The following is a 23559-nucleotide window of genomic DNA, read 5'->3' on the forward strand; positions in this document are numbered from 1 at the left end:
GATGTGTGGAGCAGATGTCCCATGGACCTGAAGACATCTCTAGGCAGTGCTACCCCATGGCTACACAGCCAGAGAGACCTGAGAGGAGGAATAACCTTGTGATTAAGGCATGATCGGCACATCCTGAGCAGCCTCCTGGTTCTCCCACGGATGCCAGGTAGAAGGAAGGACTTGGGGTAAGTTGTTTGCCCTAGTTTCCCTTCCCAATGAAACAAAAGTGCCCTTCTCCTACCCTCCATCCTATTAATTTTCTTTCATACCAAATATTCTTTTTGTCTCTTAGTTGGTACATGCACAGTGCCAGGACGTCTCTGGACCCTATGCTGAAGCAAACAGGGCTTACTACACCTGAAAGATTTGTGGCGGCCAAATTTATTGTTCCACCTGCTGCAATGGCACATGAGGGTAGCAATTTTGTCTCTGCTTCCCTCACATTCGTGTGGGTGAGTGCTTTTCCGACAGAAAACCCAGCTTGTGTGGAAGTCTGTTGATTCACGTTTAGCTGCAATCCTGTTTCCTCTGGAAGACAGAAGCCAGACCGATTCCACCCACCACAACGCAGCACAACTGACGTCTTGTGGCAGTCCCTTGAGGACACGTCTCCAGAAAAAGAATCACACAGCTGCTCCTCTCAGCTCCCAAAGTCACCACTTCTCTCCCTTTTTTTTCTTTTTTTTTTTTGCTTTGCTTTATTTACATCATTTTTCCCCCAACAGGTTGACAGAACAGCGAACGCTTTGTGGCAGGGAGGGATGGTACGGCAAAAGACTCACAAAACACTCGTGTCTCAGAAACACCCGCGCTTTGCAGCTATGGCGCTGAACCCGTGATCGCATTATAATGCAGCTGCAATGTGCTACAGATTAAACACCAACTTCGAAGTTCACATGAGTGAAATGTCAGCTCAGGGGTTGATTTCATTCACCTGACATTCCTGTTAATAACAATGCCTAATTAGAAAGGCTTTTAAGCATCCGTTACATTAATTTAACGTGAAAATCTCATGGAGCTTTATTGGAATTTTTTTCCCCTGTAAAATTAACCCTGCAGGCTTATTACACATGTTTTCATTGGGACTGTGAGCAGTGGGGATATTTGATGAATTAGAATCAGCCCCTTAGTCTTTGAGTTTAACTTTGTGTTCCAAGTTCTTTCATGCTAATAAAGCCCTGGTTTGATTTTTTTCCCCCCTCCTATTAGTTTTAATACATCCTACAGACTCCTCACACTGTGGTTGAGGGCTAGAAATCCAAATTCACTGCTGCCAATTTCCATGCAATGCAGAACAAAAGCCTGTAGTTCACAGCCTTTCATACCAGCTGGTGCTAAATTCTGGTCTGCAGACCTACTTTGCTTCACGGCGTGCTTTGCTGCTCACATGGCTCTTCTTTCACACTTCCAGCTGCCAAGCCTTCTTTAAAGGAGCTGAAAAGCCATGATAGGGTTGCCCCAGTATCATTTTCCTTTCTAAGTGTGATAGATGCCATCTTAGCCAGGAGTGAGGCTTCTACCGCTAATGGCACAGAGTGCTCCAGCAGGAGCTAAAATATCAACGTCCTTTGCAGGGAGGGGAAGAACAGAGGCTACTCGAGATCATACACTCCACGGCTCAGCGGAGAAAGGGACTAGCAGTCCTAATGGCCTCCACATTACACAGACCACTCATGCTCTTGCCGCAGTCTCAAACTGACTGCAATTACACACTGCTTGGCCAAATGCCCACGGGACAAGTCTAATGCAAGTCCCCTTTGAAAGCTCTTCTATACCTTGAGAGCCTAGACCTTTGAAGAACATCCTAGGCTATTTCTAGCACTGGGATTCATTAAACTGTGTTATTATGTTAAAGTTTGGACCTCCATTGAACCTCCCAGCTTGCTAGAACACAGAATACGCTAGAATGATTTTAATGATGGATCCACTCAGGGATTTGAGGGAGAAAAGCTGGAGGAACAGGAACAAATACTTTACTGGCATAAATCTATGGAATTCTTTGACATCCAGTGGAAATCTGACATGAAGGCAACTCCCCTGTCACACAGACCGTGTTACTGAAATTGAACCTAAATGGCAAAATGTCACAGCGATGGAGGAGAACATACATATCACCTTGTTCTCTAGCAGGCCACCGCAGGACGGTTTCCCTCGTTATATTTTATACTGCTGCAGCTTCACCAGATCTACAATTCCCAGCTGATTTCACCTCTCCCCGTAGTAAACTACCCTACTGCCTAATGCAACAGATGTAAGAATATTTTCCTGATAACCACAGAGATTTCTCCTCTTATTAAGACTTTCCCTTGAGTCACTGAACATTAATATTACTCACCTGTGGTATTTATTCTATTTCAATATGCTTATCATGTCCCTCCTAGTTGTCACTTTGCCAAGCTGCACATAATTAGATTTTTTTAATCTTTCCTCATTAACCAGTCCCTTTGAACTCCCCCTACCCCCAATAATGTTGTTGCTCTTTCTTGAACTTCCTAAGTTTGTCAATACCCATCTCCTAATGAGGTGTGCAGAACTGAATGCAATATTACAGCTGTCTCACAGAGAAAGGGACTATGACCCCTGCCTCTATGCATATAGTGCCATCAGTCTTTCTCTGCAGCCGTAGCACATCTAATCTTTTCCCCTCTACAATCCCCAGATCCCTTCTGATCATCTTCCGGCTCCGAAGTCCTCCAACGCTCTGTTGAAGATGACGGAGATCTTTTCTGCCAGCTCAGTGTCCTGCTACCTCCCTCCTACCACTCATCATACAGATCAAGTTATTAACTCAGAACCCAGTTGGCAGAAAAAGGGATATACAAGGATAGGAAATGAAAGGCACGCAGAGATTTTGTATGCAAGTTTAGCTCCTCTGTACGCTATTGCATTGGCATTGCCTAAGAAACTAGTTCAGTTTGCTCCCTGCTGAGAATTTGTTTCTGGAAACCTGTCCTGACTAATTTCCTAGACTTTCCAAAGCTGTACTCTTTGAAAAAAAGGCTCCTCAGCTCCCCTCTCTCTCAAACTGCCCTCTACAAAACAGCTTTTCCTTGATCCTTCCCAGCTGCTTAGTAACTGCTGCCTGTGTTAACCTCTTTCTTGCTGTCATGGGGCAAAATCCACCCACTGCTCTACACAGGAGCAGGCTTGGGCCAAGAACCATCAAACCTGATGTGAAACCTCTGTTTGGATTGAGACAGTGAGTGAGATTTCAGCTGAATAAGATCTGGCTGTGACTTCCTATTAGGAGGCTGTTGGCATCTGCTGAGAAAATTTTGACACACACACCCCCCTTTGCCTCTCCCCCAGTCTGACAAAGGCCACCAGGACTGGAGCTCCCTCTTGCCAAGAGCAGACAGAGGCTGTAAAAGGATTAGGAGTGGTCTGGAAATTCTGCTATCAGAATAGCTTTGGAGTCTAGAATTGGATAAAAAGCACTGAAACTCAGGCTGGCTAGGTTTCCCTGTCATTTACATCCTTCTGATGATGCCATCTCTCATCCCTGCTGTGGATGCTCTATGTTGAGATTTCTTAGAGGATGAATCTCACCACCTGAGCTGACAACGCTTTATCTCAGCAGCTCAGCCAAGCAAGAGGACTCGAAGCAGGTGACAAAGGCTGAGATGTGCCTGCTAATTGCGTGCATGCTGCTTTTCCATAGGATGGCAGGGCCTGAAAGTGACAGACTAAAAAAAGCTTAAACTTAAAAAAAAACCCTGACCCTAACACATCTTCAGTCATTTGGAAGGGGAAAGGAAGCCGGTTTCTGAGGATTTCCCCCAAATCAGGGAAGAAAAGAAGTGTAAGGGCATGTTGGAAGCAAAAGATGCTGAGAGATGAGAGAGCAGAACAATCCAGGAGGCTGAGCTTCTCATACGGGACATAAACCTCTGAGTTCAACTTCTGGCACAACCCATTCCCTGCCTGCAGAATAGGGATGCTGATACCACCGTAGGACAAATCCACCTAAGATGGAAGAAGATGGCTTAGTAGAACCTCCCACTCACTAACAACAGAAGGTAGGAGAACATCCTTCCCCCAGGGACTCCCAAAGCCTTCCCAGCTCCTGCACAGCCAAGCAAGGCTGGCTTTGAGGGAGACAAAAAGGCAATTCACTGCCTGTTTGTCAAGGGGCTGGAGGTCTGCAAGGGGAAGGATTAGTGCTACGGGAAGCTCAATGATCTGAGAGCAGTGAGGGGCTGCACAAGGCTTTTTGCTCTCGCTGCACTGAAGAACGGGGTAATGATAGTGCGGCTTCTCGTGTTTGTCAGCTAGCACAGCAGCAGCCCTGGCCTGGGTTTTCTTAGGCCTGTCTTCTCCCAGCAGGCAGTGAAGGGATTTACATAATAACATGCCTATTTTAACTTTGCTTCATTGACTCCTGACAAGATACAATATTTTTGATTAAACAGCTTCCTAGGAAGGAGCTGCTGCCTTAAACCGCTCGCACTCTCTCTGACCCCATGCGATCTCGTTAGCCGTCCCCTCAGACACCATCTGAGAGCATCTTAAATTCCTCTTTTCCTTCTTCCTCTAAACGAGCTCTTCAGGGTAGGGCAGGGCCCTCCTTACTGCCGCGCGGTGTCCAGCTCTGCGGGACGTAACCCTGACCAGGGCATTCTGTCACTGCCGTGGCATCAGCCCTTCTGCCTCTGCGACCCCACTAGTCCTGACACCGGTTTTCTCTCCAGCTGCTTTCCTCGCTCAGCCCTTCTTCTCCTCCTTTTTTTCCCCTATCAATCTTTGATCTGCCTTTTCAGTTTCTCTTTATCCCATACCATCTGTCTCTTTCCTTTCTGCCTTCTTTTTTATCTTCCTCTACTGACCAGACCAACAGAGACACATAAATCTCTCAAGCCAAGGAGACCACGTCCTCCATATATATTTGTGCGACAGTCAGATGCTACAGCGACAAAGATCAAATCACCAGCTAGCTCGACAGAGAGATTCAATAAAAGCAGAGAGTTATATTGATAGGAACACGGCAAACGGATAGTTTTGATTTTAGTAGATTATTGACTGCTCAACAGAAGCAAAAAAAGGCTTCCCAGCAGCACAGCTTAGAGAGCAACTCTTCCTGATGCAACGTGGCCAAACAAGAGGAGTGAAATATGAGACAGGGAGCACTCTGTGGCATGTCTGACAGTCCCATCATCTGTGTGAGGAATGGTCCTCCCTGCCGGATGAACCACTCATAATATATATGAAAAAAGATGAGAACTGCTTTCAGCTGAGCTTGAAGCGAGCTGTGCTGTGCAGAGTATCAGGGCGCACTCCCACGAAACTCCCCTGTTACGTTCGGGCATCACAGAAAGACTCCCCATCTCAGAAGAGTCCCACCAGTGTGCAGACGGCTGGTCGAAGCCAGTGCAGAACTATACAGGAGGCAGGGTGGTGTTTCTCTTCAATCTGACTCTAAATACTGTGCGTGTCTGATACTTACACGGCACCCGTGAATCACCATGGTCTCCAAATGCTGATACTCTGCAGGGAACATATCCTCACTGCTCTTTTGCCTCTTTAATGTTGGGAACCTATGGGATGTGCACATGGTTCCTAGAGGAATCTGGGTCAGGGCAAGAAATCATCTTTGGTTATGGCTCTTTACTGTCCAAATCACTCAGTGCAGCTAACTCTGCATTCCCTCATGATCACATTTTGCACACAGATTATTTGCTTACAGTCCTTCTGTAGGAGAGGAAGAAATTCAGATGCAAAGCTCAGACAGCAAGAGTTTACCTGCACACACATCCCTGGAGGAGGCGCACATGCACACTGAAAGTTGGGGAGGTAAGGTCTGCATAAGGGAACATCAGGTATGAGGCTATGGGTAGCATCAAACCCCACAATCCACATCAGACTGGGAGAATCAAGAGCCAGGAAGATCTTTCTTACTGTGATGTTTCCCCCAAAACATTCATGGGAAAGTTGGTGCGTTTCACCTCTTCCCCATCAACCAGTGTCAACTGCATTAACCTACTGGGCAGCAGATCCAGTGTCCAGCAGGCTTTCAGACCCTCCAGCCCCCTTCCAGCCTACCCTCCCCCTGGCAGCCCAGCTGACCACACACCCATGCCTCTTGCTGAGGCATGGGACAGAAGGGAGAGGATGGAGGAAAGTAGTCATCCTCACCTGTGTAGATAGGCCTGGGTCAGCTGGGAGCTAATGGGACATGGGTGCCCTGTTCCCATCTTATGGGGCTGCTGGCTAGCAGATACCTACGGGCATTTGGCTGTGTCTCCTCTCACCGAGTGCCATCAGGTGGGCTGTGCTCAGCCCTGCGAGACAACGTCACAGCGGGACAGTGAGTATGGTCATCAAAAAAATGGGCACCTTGAGCTTTTCCAGCCATGCAAACCAGATTAGCAGCTCAGCTCCAGCCAAGTCCCTGAATGTCTCCCGAGCATCTGCGGGGCCTGCTGAAAACCGCCAGGAAATCACAGGAGAGGCTTCAAATGTGTATTGTGCATCAGACCAGGTTTCATGCTAGGGAATGACCTGCAAACAGCAGCCTGGCAGAAGGATGCGGGTTGACCTCCAAACGCAGCGGCTCACCCAGCCCTGAGCAGGAGCAACCAGAACAGAGAAGCAAGGATCAAATCACTTCACCCCAAGACCAGCAAGAAGCGGCAGCATTTAGGGAATATTAATTAAACAAAAATGACAGGGGTTGCTAAAGCGTCTCTCTGAGAGCCTGCAACACTGCAGACGGGGTCAGGAGTAATGCCGAGCCATCTAGTGCGTTGAACAGGATTAACTGAAGCACCGGCAGGCTGAAAAGCTGGGAAGGGGGCATAAGAATGGGTTGTGAAGGATATTTCAGCTCTCTCTGCTTAATTTTAGCCAACTAGCACTCATCCGAGGAAGGGGGGAACCGTTAAGCATTAAATAACAAGAGCGTGAGCTCAAGTGTGAATGGGGACAAGCAGGAACAGAGCGCGCCACTTTCAGCAGCATCTATGTCAATATTCAGAAAGGGAGAAACACCGTGAAATTATTTCTTCTGCATTATGGGAAAGGAAGGAAATCTTACGGTACAAACACACTAATGGGCTACGCAGGGATCTGAAGGAGGATTGTTGAGGTATTAGAGCAGGCTGCATTAGGGAAAAAAAGAGCGAGAAAAGAAACAAGATTTTCAGGGAGATTTCATCCAAATCGATTAAGTGAGAAATGTAAAGGGGCAGCATTCCACGGGGATGGAGCCTGTAATTGGCCCACACAAGTCCCAACAGAGAAAAGCACTCAAAATGCATGCTGGAAGGTAAGCACGTGGCTGATATGTTTTCTTCGGTCAGAGGCCAGAAGAGACCGGGAGAGAAAAGTTTCTCCTATGCTAATCCTCTGCACAAATCTATGAAGCCTCCCTTATCTTCCTTCACATCCCTCCTTAAAAATCACTGCTACTGCAATGCCTATAAAACACCGACAGTGCCTAAGCAGCTGGTGCAGCAGGACCAAAGCTTATCACAGTAATCAGATACTGGGTATCACTGTTCCCGCGTGCAAGTCCATGTGTTCTTTGTGTTGACTTGCCTGTCATCTCAAACTAAGCTCTTTGGGATGAAAACTGTCTTTATGTTCAAACTGTCGTACAGGAGGAGGGTTCACGTCCCCAAGGTGAGGCGAGGAAACACAGCACACGAGCTCTCCGAAGACAAGGGAGGGACGCTGCCACAAACAGAATGCAGAATGCAAAATTGTGGCCAGGATGAAAGTAGGTCCAGAGGGAAGCAGACAGCACACAAGGCCTCCAAAAGCATCAGATAGAGATTGTCACTCAAATTCTGCGTGTTTCTCTTGCACCAAGATATTTCTGATTTCTTCCCCCAGGAAAAGCAAACAAAACACTTGTCCCTGTTTTTGTATTTCCCTCTTTTTAGAAAAGAAATGAAAACACAGACCAGGAGAGGAAAAAAGCATCTGAAATAGCCAAATCCGTTTTTTTAAAATGCATTACTAAAAAAAAAAAAAAAAAGTGAGTTGGGGGAAGGTTCATTAAAAGCAGCTCCTGATTGCTCCCAACTAACCTCTGTCCCATCTTTGAATAAGATGGGACAGAGGTGAGGAAGCTGCACTCTGCAAAGTGGCTTCATCGTTCTGCATGGTCCACGGGTAACACTGGCTCGTTTACAGCTGAAGGTCTGGACAAGGTTATAATCATGGGCCTAAGGAAAAAAACTCCTTCTTTCTCACTTGTTGATTTTCAATACCAAATCCTCTGAAAAGTGCAAAACAGACTGGGAGTCAGCTCCCACTGTCCTCTGTCCCATGTAGATGTGCAGAACCAGCATCTCTCATGTGAATAAAAAGGCAGGTCTGCAGGGATCTTGATTCTGCCTATGCATAACTTACTGCTATTGTGCAGAATAGCGAGGTCTCTGCAGAGGTCTTGTCAGGATTAGGGTTGTATTTTGGCACCTCTGGCTCTGAAATCTCTCAGGACTGACTATGGAAGAAAGCACTATTTTTACATGTACTATTTCTGGTTGTGTTTTCTGTCAAGTATTCACAAAACAGGTGATAGAAGGTTTGTAAATGATTAATAGGTGTTTTAATGAATGACTAATCAATGCTTACAGATTACTATAAAGCCCAAACAGTCAATAGGTTGCCTATAATATTCTGTAATACCTTCTCCTGACATGCTTATAATCACCTGCTAAATTATGCTACTCATGTCTATAATGCCTATTAATCATTTATTAATCTTTTATAAGCCACTTGCAAATGAAAGCATAATATAAACAGTGAGATCCTTTTCCTTCTGCTGTCCGCGAGCATCACACTTTCTGGGGGTTTAGGGAAGTATCAGTCAAGAAGAGACATGATTTGAGCCAAAAACTAAGTCTTTGCAGCACTGCTGGACTACGGGTAATTCGGCACCTTCTGCAGGATTTGAGAGGAGAGTGGGAATGGCAAGGCCAGCTGATAGTTTTGTGGTTCAGATGATGTCAAAGTGGTGTTCAGAAAAGATGAAATAGTCACGCACACAAAAGCTTCAGGAAGAAAATCCTCACAGAGAGAGAGGGAGGAATTAACTTCAAGGCTTAAAGCAAGGAAAGGAAAAAAATATCGTATCTGTAAGGACAGAGGATTGAAGCAAATGGACCACAGGTAGGTGAAAATAACTGAAAATCGTTCCAAGTAATCACAGCAAAATCAAAATCAAAAGATGCTCTGACACAAAGCAAGTATGAGAAAAAGAATTGGTAACACAACAGTCATGTATTTCTCCCTCAGATAGGACCAATTTTTATAAAAATATATATGTATTCACAAGATCATACCAGGTTAGTTGCAGCCATGAGAAGCTGCCTCTGCTTCGTCACTAGATCCTCAGAGCTGACAGCTAGAGGCTGCCATTAAATTCTCTTTGCAACTACATACAAGTGCAATTACTTACAACAACCCATTTTTAACCACTTCCAGTGCAAAGCTCTACACGATGTGTTACAACAGGACTCATCTCAACCATCTCATCACCTACTCAGGACCACCCTGTGGAAATCCCCCTCCCATCCCATGCCTGTGGAGGCATTCCAGAGGACACAGAGCTAGCGGCTGCAGGTTGAATCACGCAATTTATCCAAACAGCCCCAGCGACGAGGCTTTAAGCAGTGCCCGGGATGTAAAACTGCCCTGCCTGGCTTCTTTTTGCCTGTCTGCCTGCAGACAGCTATTGCCTGTTGGCTGTTTCTTGTTACATCTTTGTACGGCACCTAGCGCTGCCCGACCCACCAAGCTGGGACTGCTCGGTGCAACTGGAAGGATTGAAGAAGCCTCAGGAAAGGCAGCGACACAGAAAAATCAATTGAGGGGTAGGAGAAAGCATTGAACCTGCTTTCACATAGCTCCCCGTGTGCAGATTTTCCAGGGTCTAATAATGTGGTTTAGCTCCAAAGACTGCCTTTTCTTCAACAGGACACTAATTTATATCTTTCCCTTCTGCCCTTTTTCACCAAACATGTAGGAATTTCACCCCTCTGAGCTCTTCAGCGCTCTTTCAAATTTGTTTGAAAACCAGCAGGTTCTGAAAATTTGTATACATGGGGTGTGCCAAAGTTGTGCACACAAAGTTGATTTTAAACCCTCCTTTCCTTTGGGCAAAACCTACAGCCTGCCCCCAGCCTCGGGGAGCTGCTCACTTTTAGGCCAATGCTTTCAAAACTGTGCAAGAAGCCACCAAATCCTCTTATTTCTGGCTGGGCAGCAGAGGAGGTTCATTAAGTAGGTGTCATCATGTGCCGCTCCTCCTTGATCCAGAAGATCCTTGTGGTATGAAATGCCCTAATTAACTTGCATTAATTTCGTTCCCTCGTTTCATGCCCTGCTCCTTTCTATCCCCCAGGATGGCTTTGGGTGCTCTGCTGTGTCACCTACTGGAGGCATGTGCTTGCAGCAGCAAGTACTGTGAGGAGGAAAAGAAATCTGAGTGAGTCTAAATTAAAAAAAAAATAAAAATAATAAAATAGAATCCCCTTGATCAGTATGCCTGTCATTTTAGCGACACTAAATACATTAAAATAGGATCTGCACACCAACTTAATTAAATGAGCCAATTGAAAGTTGCTGCCAAGTATTAGTTTAAGGTAGAAAATACACTTATTTTGGAGCTTATGCAGATTGAATTTTTGGGCCTTGTGGGAAATGCTAAGCATTTTTTTTGGAAGACTCACAGTTTGGAAATTTATTGCGGTGATCTGAATTTTGTTTCATTATGAGTGTCAAGCACAATCACAGTTAGAAGAAGTCTCTTGGCTGCTTCCCAGGTTACAATTTCCCTTCTAAATTGATCTTTTCTTCAAAAGTACTGCTGAAACGTATCCGGCTATCAGCGCCCAGGGGCAGATGACGTGGATTTGCCCACCCAAGAGGCATTTCAGGCTCTGAAAACAGAGCAATTACGGTATTAAATGTGAGATGGTATTTCGTGTCCAGTATCATTGTTTGATCTTCGCTCTTAGGTGACGTGTGGCCAGCTGCAGTGTGATTACTGAAATGGAGCGCCTGGAACGTGTAGCAAACCTCATAATTTATTCTGGGCCTTTCTTATCCATGTAACACTGCAATCAAGAATTAGTTGAATAGCAGAACAATTGATTTGAAACTATTTCCGTAAATCAAACCGCCAATTTCAGCTCTCTGTCGGTCTTACCCAGAGTGTGTCACCTCATTGTCAGTTGACTGGAGGCGCAGCAGGAACCAAGGCTGCCTCAGTTGGGTTTAAAAGTTGGGGAAAAAAGTGATTTTAGAGGCAGACCTGTGCAGTCAGGGTTTCAAGCAAGCCGTTGGAAGAAATGCTTTTTTAGCTGGACTAAGACTTTTCCTCTAACAAAATTAAACCACTTTGCCTCTGTGTTTTCTTACTGAAACATTTCTTTGACCCAGAATGAAAGTGGTTATTATTTTTGAGTGATATATTTTAAGATTTGGGTGTGGTTTTCTTAATGGGAAATTTTAGCAAGCCTTTAAACACAAATGTTGTTCCAAACTGATAAGCGGAAATGTTTCACTTCACAAATACCAGATGCTTTGATTTTTTTCTGATGTTTCATTTCCACTCTACTCTGAAAAGAATGATTTGGTGTGTTCAGCATGGATTCAAACATTTTACTAAAGCCCTCACGTGATGGCATTTTTCTCAACTTTCAGTATTTTGATAAAATTTCAAAACTGGGAGGCTAGTAGGTGGAAATCAAGGGAAAAATATCTCTGATGCTTTTTTTCCTATGTTCTTCATTAGGCAGCAGCTTGCAATTTTCACTTGAAGAAAGTTTTGAATGAAAACTTCCCTCGGCTCTTAGCTACCTTGCCTGAGACAAGCAAGTGCGGTGATCTCCATTTTAGACACCCAGACAAAGATCCACAGAAATTAGGAATGGCTCAGCTCCTCAGAGCAATGCCCAGCCCCAAAGGGAGCACAAAGTTGAGGGGCTGTTTCCAAAGCAGATTTCGGCAGATCTGTGCTGTCTGCAGTCTTCCGACGGTGTGGAGATGAGGGAGGCATCTCGGGGACAGCCTTCCCCAGAGGTCACAAACACCTTGTCAGGCAGAGAAAATCACAGCTAATGATTATTTTAAGGAATAACTCACACACGTCGGTCCTGCCCGCCCTTCTCTTCTAGCATCGCTTCCAGCTTCTGTTCAGCTTTGGCTGATTCAAATCAGACACCTAGAGGTTAGCAAGTTCTGCTGCTCCTAATTAATCACCTCCTGAGCTGAGTTGTCTCTGCTGCCCCAGAGATCATTTAACGAGCACGGCTCACTTAGTCAATTCACAGCAAAGTGCTGGTAGAGTAGTCATCCAAATGCCAGGTAGCCAAGCCAGGCAGCGTCTAGAGGATGGCTGGTCTGAGGATGTCGCAGTCCACCAGCCTGGTTAGCACTGGCCATATGCCAGCAAAGATCGGCTGCTCAGATCTCCGTCGGGAAGCTCAGAGGTGATCCCTGCTGCTGAGGGCTGCGAGGGTGCTGTAGGCTGAGGTGTCCACCAGAATGGGACACTTGAAAGATCAAAACTGAGCTCCAGACACCCTCAAGCCAGCCCCACAGCTGTGCAGATCATGGTGAGCACTGGGCTTTAGCTGACCTCACTCCATCTTCTTTCCATTAGGCAGCTGTGACATCGCATTGCGGCAGAGCCAAATGAGAGATCTCTGCTGCCTCTGAGCAACTCTCTACTCAGAGTTTGCCTCTCATCTCATTCATAGGAACTAGGCCCAGATGGCCCCATCCTCCCCTAACCGCCTGCTACGAAATATCCATGCGGCAATGAAAACTTGCCTCAAAGGGATGACGTGAAGGCCAGCAGTGCACCCGGCCGCCCCGCTCGTGGGAGCCAGGGGAAAGCAGACGTCAGCCAAGCAGGGCCGCTGCTGGGCTGGATATGCATTGCTCGCGCAGAGCTGGCTCTGCCAGGGACAAGCCATCCACCGCAAGGGACACGCTATCCCCCTGGCTTCCCGCTGCTCACCAAAGCTTATACATCATGGTTGGCTAAGCGGCTCTCTAGCTCTCTCACTTTTTGTCTTGCAGTGCTCTGTCAGATGCACAGACTCACCATCCATTCATGTTGCAGGACACAGTTTATAAAGAAATATAAAGAATTTCCATCTATGACATCTCTCTGTCCCTATCTCTTCAACCATCCATTTCTTCTCCCAGCTAGATGGGAGTTACCAGGCTAAACACAGGTTTCTACAGGGTAAATGTTTACCCTGCTCGAGTCACCTTGGGAGTCACAAAGCGCCTGTCATTGCTAGCAGAGATGGGAGAGTGATTGCTCTCCTCTAAAGTGGGCATCTGCAGCTGGGCACATGAATCAGACCCTCAAAGTGCCCGTTTTTCTCTCCAGAGTACCCAGGGAGTGTGAGCAGACGGATCAGAGGGAGATGCTGACACTGCAAGGTCTGAGGATGTGAGTGATGTATCCTTACCTACTCCCATCTCTACTGCCCTGTCTGCCACTAGCTGCCTGTCAAAAAACAACTGGACATAGTCTTGGAAGACAAAATCCATCATGGGTTACCAAGAACTGGGGGAGCCTCCAGCTCAGCACATCCTGCAAATCACCGGAGCCTGGGAGAGCCTCCTGGGTGGACTGCTCCCTTCTTGCCCTCCCCAGAGCAGCTGCTGCTGGCCACTGGCAGGAAGAGCGTACGGTGGGACCCAACAGGTCCATGCAGATCCCCTGGCTCACCCAGTGATCTGTGCCTGCATCCTCAGAACGCATCTCTCTCCACGCCCAATTCCTTTTCTTCTTCCCTTTTTTTGTGTAAAGCAGAAGTTATCCAAGAGTCTCAGAACTGTTCTCTAGCCACCACACACGTTGTGTTCAAACACTATGAGGGCAGGGTTCAGGCACACCGACGGTATAAAACGAGCATTGTTCAGTGCAGCCTTCAAACCCTGTGCAGTTCTGGGAAGAGTTCAGGATCCCTCCACGAAATACAGGTGATCTCTCAGGCTAGGATCTGGCACCAGGACCAGTGCAGTGGCAATGCAGAGAATCTCTTCTGGACAAAAAGCTCCTCACACCCTGGGATAGGGAAGGCACCTGTAACCTGCTTAGTGCTGGCTTTAGAAAATGAGCAATGTGGAGAGTTGCACAAAGCCTCTAGACATGGGATCCTCCCTACCCAGGTTAGATAAAGTACCAGGAGGGCTGACCCAGCTCCAGCCAAGTTAAAGGAGTCCCATGTATTCTGGAAGTCTAACAAGCTTGCTCTTACGTTACCAGGACAGCCAACAAGGAAATGATGGACAAGAGGAAGAATTAGAGAGTGAAGAGGGTTATGCAAAAGAAACCCAGGGCAAGGCACAGTAAAATCCCATATATGTGTCATTTCTCCCTGTTCTTTACCTCTCTCAGGGCTCTGCCAGTCCTCTCTTCCCTTCTTTGCTCCTCTTTTCCTTGACTAAGCCTCACTAGAGACATACTCTCACAGTGCTGAGAGGTAGGTTATCTTCACTCCATTGTCTGCTGACCCCTCAAGGGAAAAGCCAACTTCAAGCCAAGTACAAAACCAGAAGCAGCTCCTTTGATCCTACCTCTGCTGTCTGGGTTTAGTCCTCCAACCAGCTCAGCATATTTGTTTTAACTACTTACTGCTGATAAGTTTCTCTGCTCGCCACGGGTGAGTGAGCACAACTGCTCATTCCAGGCCCAAAGAAAACGTGCAGAGAAACTGTAAGATTGTGTACTGACCTTTCAGACAATATGCATGCTAGTAAACACCAGCCAGCCTCTCGAATATTAAACAAGCCACAGTCAGCCCTGCATTTTCTATTACCCCAAAGTCCTTCAGACTGCATCTTGAGTCCAGCCCTGCATATGCAATGACCTGCCATTTCTTATACTTCTCTTTCACGTTGGACTTCAGGGGGGTGTCCAGCCCTGACGCAGTGACTTTCTGAACTGATTCCTGTCACAACTGCCACCAGTTCCACCGCAGTGGTGAACAGTGCAGAACAGCCACTAGCAGCATGAAACCCCTGGGAGACCCCGGCCGTATTGTCCAACGTCACTCAACATTGTGTAATTGTCCAAGACTTGTCGTAAGGCCCAGGACCCTACTCTCTTTCCTGGAAAAACCCTTCAACGGCTGCCCAAAATCTTCATTGTATTTTCCCATCATTACCTCAGAGAATTAGGTTAATATGGACCAACACAGACTCCAGAGCATCATAGAGAGCAGAACTTCGCAGAATACGTTTTCCCAACTCTTGTACTTTGAGAGCTTTAGACAATCCTCCCATGTGGGAGTCATTATAACAGGATCTATCCTCACTACAGAGTCACAGTCCACCCCAGGACACCTGCAGGTCTCTTCCAGACCTGCATGTTATGCCATGTGTCATGCTATACCCATGCTATGCTGTACACCACGTCATTGCTATCCATGCCTGCTCCCTCTACAGTGGGCTTATTGTAACCAAGAAATGGCTTGACATCCACAAAGGAAACAAGTCCACTCAGAGTGGAGTTGGCACTGAATTTTGTTGCAGATTTTTAAAACCCTAGTTAGTCTTTTTTCCCAGTTGTGTGCTCTGGTTTCTATGCTTTGTGCAATCAGGTAGGCTGGAAAACAGAAAACAGGACCAAAGCTGAGGATTAGCCTTGGGGAGATGGCTCCCCTATTTGCCCATATGACCTCTTTGTGGCTTCCCAGACACCTGTTGCTGTTCCCTGTAATTTGTTGCAGATAATGTTTTATTGATGAGTGTCAGCATCTCCTCCTTGCTGGCACCGACGGATGCTGTGCCATCTCATCGGTATGCCAGGCACCCCTTAGCCCATGAGCAATCTCACACACAGCCTCCCTCTCACGGTTGGTCCTGACCTTCCCCATGTGGGACTGAATAACAATTACACAGGGGTAGGAGGCTCTCCTGAGAGCAAGCTAATTTCTACAAAGGGTGGATATGAACTCGGAGGGAGCCCCCCGCTACCTCCCCCTCTCCGCTCTGTCCGCCGGTGCGTGGCTCCCATGCCATTCACAGCAAGGAATGCACGTGCAGCGGCAGGCTCAGCTCTGCTGACCGGTGATATAACCTGCAGAAACAGCCTTGGATCTGGGACACGCAAGATACTCCCGGGGAAAAGAAAAGCAAACAGCAACTCCTAGCGCCCACTGCAGATCTCAGCCAGAGATCTCCACTCGCCAATTAGATTTCCTCCACCAATTTGTACGAGGAAAGACGAAGAGGAAATGCCAGATGCTGCTGGGCACGCGGAACAGATTTGATGCGTGTGTTTAAAGCACTAATAACTCCCTTCCTGCTGAAAGAGGGAAAAGACTTTCTCTTAATCCCTCCTTGCATCAGTAATCAGAGAGAGGAGCAGATGGTGCCAGAAATACAGTAATATGCCCATTAAAATAACCTCAGTAGCTGATGAGTTAGCACCAGACCCCATGCAGCAACCACCTTTATGAGAGCCTCGCTCCAGCAGAAAACAGTGGCTCATGCAATGAGGCTGAGGAAATAAAAACTCACTAGGAACAACCTAGCTACATTTCAACAGTAAGGCCAGAGCTCTCGCCCATAAACCCTTTGCTAGCAGATGTTGCTCAGCAAGATTTGCCCTCCAGGCACGTCTACACAAGGTGCATGTCCCATTCCCTCCCTCACTGACACTAGTCTGTGCCCAGATGGACTCCGTGTCTCCCAGCTGAGCGGTGAGCACCTCCAGCACTGCTGCTGGGCTTTCCACAGTCCATTCACCCCTCAAGAGGAATAAGCAGATGGACAAGAGGCTTTTCAATGATGGATTTCTCTTCTACAATTCCCAGTATAAGGTCCATACATAAGCAACCCTTTTTCAATCAGATACAAATCATACCATTAATTTCTCAGTGGATTTGCAAGTTTTTGTCCTACTGCATCTGTCCAGAAATTATATTCTTCTACATGGGCCCTCTGAGCATTTTCCTGCAAGTTTTCTACAACACTCATAAAGAAAAAAAGAAGTGTCAGCAGTTGCCACATTGCCGACCTTTCAATCTTGCATGGGCCACCTATCTGTTCCTGGACACAAAGTAATGATGTTTAAATCACACCACCCATCTTGGCTGCAATGGACATAGGAACGAGCAACGAGTAGGGGCAAAAACACTTTTACTATTCAAGGTCTTCATTTACAGTGGGAGTGCTGCCATCACCTAAACCAATACTTGAAAAGCAGCATCCTACAGTCCAGGTAACAGCCTGAATTCTTCTTTCTCTTTCTCTGACCTCATAAATCTTCCCGGCAAAATTTCCATCCAAATAGATGTGCTCCCACAAACATTTATGCCAAGTCACACTTATGCCAAGCAGTGTGTCTCCACAGAAAAGCACTGCATCCAAAATATTGCATCAACTCCAGCTCCGTGCCTCTAGAAGGGTGAACATTTCTTTATCATTAATTAACTCTTTATATGACATGACATTTATTTCATTATCTCACTGAATGTCACCATCCAATTAGCTCATCCCCAAGGAATGGGACCTAATTAACCAAGGCAAGTAAACTGAACTTTTGCAGCCTTCCTCTCCTGTAAATAAGTTGCTAGTATGTAATTACTCAACAATAACTACCTCGTTAAAGCTTGAAGAAAGATTCCTTCTCCCTTCTTTGGCTTTATTTTTAAAGAAATTTCCAACTCATCTATTTCCATTTTGCTTGCCACAATGTCTCAGAAATCTGTAGGGTCAAAGCACGTTGCCTTCCAGCATCAACTGTATAGAAGTGGTCATACATAACGATACCTCTCCCTCCGTGGCCAACAGACACCAATTTGCTCATGGGGCAATGGAAACTTTCCAGTGGCTGAAGAAAAGGAGTGCTAGCCTAAATTTGTGTTTATAAGCCAGGTGATGCCCCACTCACCTGCTGGATAGACTCACAACTACCTCACTTCCCGGATCAGCTGCAAGAGGTATTAACTGCAGCGAAAGCAGGAGGTTTCTTTTCAGCTCTCTGTCTGTCCCCTGAGAGTCTGATTTGGTTGAGCATGTTAGAAATCTGAAAATATCCCTCCTTTCTTTCATTGTATCTTTCCCAATTGCATGTTTTAGCTTTTTCAGTAGCAAAGGACCCCCTTTCGCCCTTACCGAACCGCAGAAGGCCAGGAGCAGAGCTGTATCTCCATCAGCTGATACATCCCTTCCCCCACCTGCGCTGCTCTGGGATGTAACTCTAGACCACCCTGGCACGACCACCCATGCAACTACAAAGGACAGAGGGAAAATGAATAACTCTCCCCAAGCTGATGCAATGCGCAGCCCTTCACTTGCAAACAGGTTATTTTCTTTGATTTTTTTTTCCACAGGTAGCATGCTAGGGGCTATATTTTACACGGTACCCGATTTGAAACACAGAGATGAAGGGTCGTGAGATGAAAGGGAAGCATTAATCTCGCGTGTTGCCTCAGCTTCACAATAAATTTCATCCCTTGATTGCTTTTGCTCTTGGCTGGAGGTCAGCATTTTCAGGGAGAAATTCTCCCAAAAAAGACATTGTACGGGTATGGGAGCACTAACGTACCACTGCCCAAACGTGCATCCTGCCTGCCGCGCAAGGGTTTTCCCATGCCAGTGCAGAGACACTTGAGAGACATCCCACAGGCTTTGGAGCAAGCCTTCCACAAACGGAGGCTGCAAATCCCAAATTTCTCATTTATCACGTTTGGCTTTACAGGGAACTGCACTTTTAAGTGGCTTTGCCATGAGCCATCTGAAACTGGCTGCTGCAATACACGGAGGCTCACACATGGCATCGCTGAGCAGGCTCGACTCGGGCACGGGCCTGGCTGGTCTCTCCTGGCTCCCAGCTCTGAGCGATCGCTGAACACTGCAGCTCTCCCCTCTTAGCGCAACGTGAGGCAGCCTGGAACCATCACAGACAGAGCAGTCTCATGAACATCCCAGATTTCCTCACCCATGCCACCGGTTAATGGGATTCAGAATAAATCATCAAAGACCCTTTAATATCTGCCTTAAAAACCACCTCTCTACCTGTGTGGATCTTAAGGAGGCCAACGGCGAAAGATCATTCTTAGCAGGCATCAAGCAGCAACAAGAGAAAATTTGCCTAAACCCCCTTTCGAGTCATCTCACACCTTGGGGATATGCTGCTGCCCAGCGGAGCCATTGGGAGTGAGCACTGCAGGCAGCAGGATCAGTCCCTGCTTGGCACTGCTTGCAATGGAGGTCACTGGTTGCCTGGGGCACAGAAGTGTGTGATCTCAGAGCAGGATCCACAGAAGACAGAAAGAAAAGACCATTTAGATGGTGCTGCTATCTAGCAATGACTAATGAGCGAACGGTGCTCTTGGGCAGGGGCGCAAAGGGAGGAAGTACCAGTTCCCCTCCCAATTCCATTTATTTATTATTATTTTGTTATGTATTTTCTCCTGGTGGGAAGCACAGTCATCTGTGATGATGTAAAGCACGTGCATGATGCTGCTAGCATCGCTGGGATGGCAGGGTCAGCGTGATCAAATCTCTACATATGTTATTTCCTTGTTCTTCGGCTTAATGGGGCGTTTCACTTTATTATTGTCTTTTTTTTTAATTTTATAAGACATGTTTCATTAAATCTGAATTATGGCAATTCAGGGAAAGAAATTAGCCCATTAAAATTACAATGAAAACATCTTATAAAAAAGGCTGTCAACTGCCATTTCTGCTCTGCTGGGTGGGGAAATAAGGAGGAGAGAGAAACGTGTTGCCTCTGAGCAGGGACAGCACCTGCGAAAGGGGGATTTGTCTGCCAGGTGCTCTGGAACAGGAGCCTGTCAGGGGGAGCTAAACGGTTCCTGGGGGCTGACTGATTTTTTTCCATCAAAAGGCCTATTTCAGGTCTTTCAAAAGAGCTAAGAGAAAAAAGGAGTGTTGTCCTACATTCATGTTTGGTCTCACTTCCTTCTGACCAGCCAGCCAGCAGAAATGAGCGGGCAATTTCTGCTTGGATTTCCCTCCTGCAAAGCCCTAGCCAGGCTTGAAGCAACGGCGATGTGCACTGGAACTACAGCACCCTGGGGTTTTATGGAAGGGAGAACAAGCACAGGTCCTGGAAGACAGGGAACTGGAAGCAAGGAGTATCCCCAAAGCCTCATTTAGGAAGGTTTTGCACTGTTCTTTGAAACAGACTGCTCTTCCTATTGTCAGAGACAGCTTGTACCACTGGGTCCAGGCTGAGGTGTTCCCATACATCGCTCTGTTCCTTCTGCAGCAATGACATTCTCAGAGGAGGAAAGAGATTTTGTTAGAAATAAAAGTGGAAAAAAAAATAAAACCCCTTAAGCTCACTTATTTATGGTTATATGGGGCAGAAAGCTCAGATCTATTCTCCAGTCCAATTGCTGCGTGATTCCTGCTGCTGTCCTAAACTCTCCGCACCCTCTGAGCAAAACAGTGCTGCACCTCTCTGTGCTTTTCAGCAATGTAGCAAAGGTATTAGCTGGAGAAAAAAAAAAGTCTGCCTGCAAGGGAATAAAGGTCAGCTCTGCTGAAATTAAATAGATTTTGAGACTGCATGTCAATTAGACACATACAAAAGAAACTAATAAAGTTAATTCACTAAACTGGAAAGCTGTGATAAAGCAGCCCTGTAAGATACATAGAAAAAAAGGTGGGGAGGGGCTGGTAAACAGAAATAGAAGAGAGGAACGGAATAAAAGAAAGTGCAGAACAAGAAATAATGAGTAAAAGAGACGGAGATAAATGTGATATTCATTCCTGAAAAGGTAAAAGCAAATGAAATGAGATCGGGATGAGAGACAGAACCCAAATAATCCAAAACACGCAGTTCTGCTGTGTCGAACATAAGAAGGGAGAAGGTTTCTTCTTCACAGATGAGATAATTGTCTTAAGAGCCTAGGAGAGCGGATCTGTGTTTGAAAAAGAGTATAGTGGCAGGGGCAAGAGGAGGAGGGGACGCCTGGGTGGGGAGAGAGCAGCCTGACCTCCAACATCCCAGGTACTTGTGCACCCGTCCGGGCAAAGAGCAACCACCACATCAGCAGCCCCAGACCTGCTGAGTCTGGGGTCCATCTGTTAGCGATGCAGCCTTGTCTGACAGGTACGGGGGACAGAAATGGGCAGATCCAGTAGTTCAGGTGCTCCTTTCCAGCACAGTGCTGTACAGACACTGGTAACAATCTCCAGTCTCATGGATGGTCTTCAGTGAAGCAACGACCTGTACAACCCACAGATTGGACCCATATGACCCATTCAACAGGGATCATTGCAGTGGCTGATCTTCAACCATCCCACAAGGAGCTGCTGAGCCCACCAGAAAATCTAACTCTGATCAAAATGTTAACATGGGAAGCTGAAAATCTGGCTCTGGTTTTACTATTGGTGCCTCTGAAGCCCGGCAAACGCCTCTTTGAAAATCTGCCCTCTCTGTCACCTTGTTTTCCAATTCTTTGATTTTGTTAAAGTGAAGATGACACACTTAGATTCTAAGAGCACTTAGTCCTTGAAAGTCTGTTTCACAGTGGTAACTGCCTTTGTCCATTTGATCACCGATATGCAATAAAATTCAGCAGCACTTTACGTGCATTGGGGAAATATGCTTGTAAAAGTCCCATTACAGTTTATTGGATGCTTTTTGCTTCCTTCTGTGGTTGAGGAAGAGTGGAAATTGTTCTGTCTAATGTATACACAGTGGACACAGGGTATGACAAGAGAGTTCAGCCACATCTGGGAAGCGGTGCCTTGGACACCACTCATGCAAGCAAACCTTCTACCAGCTGAAATGGCCTGAACTGAGAAACAGCGTGGTCTGAATCGTCAACGAGGATAAACCGGTTGCTCCACTGAAGCATTGGATCAGACCTGAGGGCAACTTAGATGGATCTTAGCCCAATATGGTCATGGATCCAGCATGGATCTTAATGCAGCATGGAGAGAACTTGAGTGAATGACTCAACGATGTAGGACAAGACTCCAGATGTCACAGAAAAGCTGCTGTTACATGACACAGCCCCATCCCAGCCCTCAGTCTGTATATCATACTTCTGAGTAAAAGCATGGAGCTGGCTCCAACTAGGAGTTGACCTAAGATGGATCTAAGATGGCAACCTGAGTCGACCCTTAGATCAACTTTAATTTCTTCTGCCTATTCTATCTTTCCACAAAACTGACTGGCCCTGAAAAAACTCTCCACCATTTCCTTTAGAGGAGTCTAGTCCAGGATTTGAAGAGGCAAATAGTTCACTCATGTTTCCTCCACCCCTTAAAAGCTGCCTCTGGCCCAGATCCTACCCTTGATTTGGCAATGCTTCTGGACAGAGGCCAGAATATGCTGGCTGGAGGTACGGTTCGCCCAGTGAATGGATACCCCGCCTTGTCTTTCCACTTTTATTTTACTGTTGCAATTGTTACTGTTCTGCAGGGCATTTCCTGGGTTTAACGAACATCAGGCGGGCCTTCCGCCTGACGGTTCATTAGTGCCTTCCAACAGAGAGAGCACCACACTGAAGTCATTATTGATTTGTTACATGCACCACTGAAGGATTTCCATATGGAGAGGTAGTCAGTTGAGGTGACCCTGAAAACATGGAGTCTCACATCAAACGCCAAACAGAAGATGTATGAAAGAGCATCAGGGAATTTGGTACCGTCAGCCTGGTGTCTCTGATCCGGCTTCAAGGACGGAGTGGAGGCTATGTAGTGATGCTGTCCTGAGATGTCAGGACCCTCACAGAGGCTGCTGCATTGAATCGATTGCGTTTCTCAAAGGGTTTTTACTCCTGGCACAGCCGAGGCTCCTCCAGCTGTGGTCAGCAAAAGGCCTCCTGGGTACGTCAGCCCAGATGCGAGAACTGAGGGGATAAGGGATTCTTTTAGTGAGAACCTAAACGTGGATTTCCAGTGGAAGAAAAAGAAGGAGAGTGTAACACTTCACTGCAACAGGCAAACATCTCTCTGAGTGGCTCATTAGGAGAAAAGAAGGTCGATTAAAGCTGGAATCAAAGAACTGCAATACTAATGTTATAAATATATGTGCAAAGTGGTCCTCTAGCCTCACTCTCATTCTCACGCACTGAGTTTCTGTTCTCCCTTGCCTCTTCTAAAAGGAGAGAGGGGAACAGGCTGATTAATAAGGCTACAGAAAAACAGAGAACCAACTCCAGAAGAAGAAATACATTTTGTTTAAACTCATTTCCCTATTTTTTCCCTCCCTCCCCAATGAATTTTGACACTGATCTTTTCCCTTTTTCCTGTTTATTGTTTTAAATAGAAAGTTTCTGCTTTCAAAACACCTTCTTTCCGTTTCCCCCCTCTCCTTTTTATTAATGTCAAAACAAGGGAGCAAGCAGGTTCTCAGCTCCTCCCGTGAGGGAAATGTTCAGTTCGAATTTTCTCATCAAAACCTGGCAGGTGTTTACTTAATTTTGGTCACACACACTACGCAGGCAAAAGCATGTCTGAGAAGGCATATTCATGACATATATCAATACATGTTTATTGCAATGGCTTCCTCACCCTTTTTTACTTTGCTCTTCTCTCTGGAAGAACTTTATTCAGCTTTACCCACCATTGCAAGCACTGTATCAACCCCCGGTTCAA

The 23559-nt window shown here is 46.4% G+C and overlaps 1 protein-coding gene across 1 annotated transcript in view; it reads right to left on the bottom strand.

The window, feature by feature from the left end:
- Positions 1–22758, bottom strand: part of MRPS17 (mitochondrial ribosomal protein S17) — a 322974-nt gene extending 300216 nt beyond the window's left edge. Inside the window, exon 1 of the mRNA XM_075168841.1 lies at positions 22747–22758. The gene's annotated coding sequence lies outside the window, so the exon portion shown is untranslated. The remainder of the gene's footprint in view (positions 1–22746) is intronic.
- Between the last annotated feature and the right edge of the window lie 801 nt (positions 22759–23559).

This window comes from Calonectris borealis, chromosome 19 (assembly GCF_964195595.1).
Source record: "Calonectris borealis chromosome 19, bCalBor7.hap1.2, whole genome shotgun sequence".
Taxonomy (NCBI): Eukaryota; Metazoa; Chordata; class Aves; order Procellariiformes; family Procellariidae; genus Calonectris; species Calonectris borealis.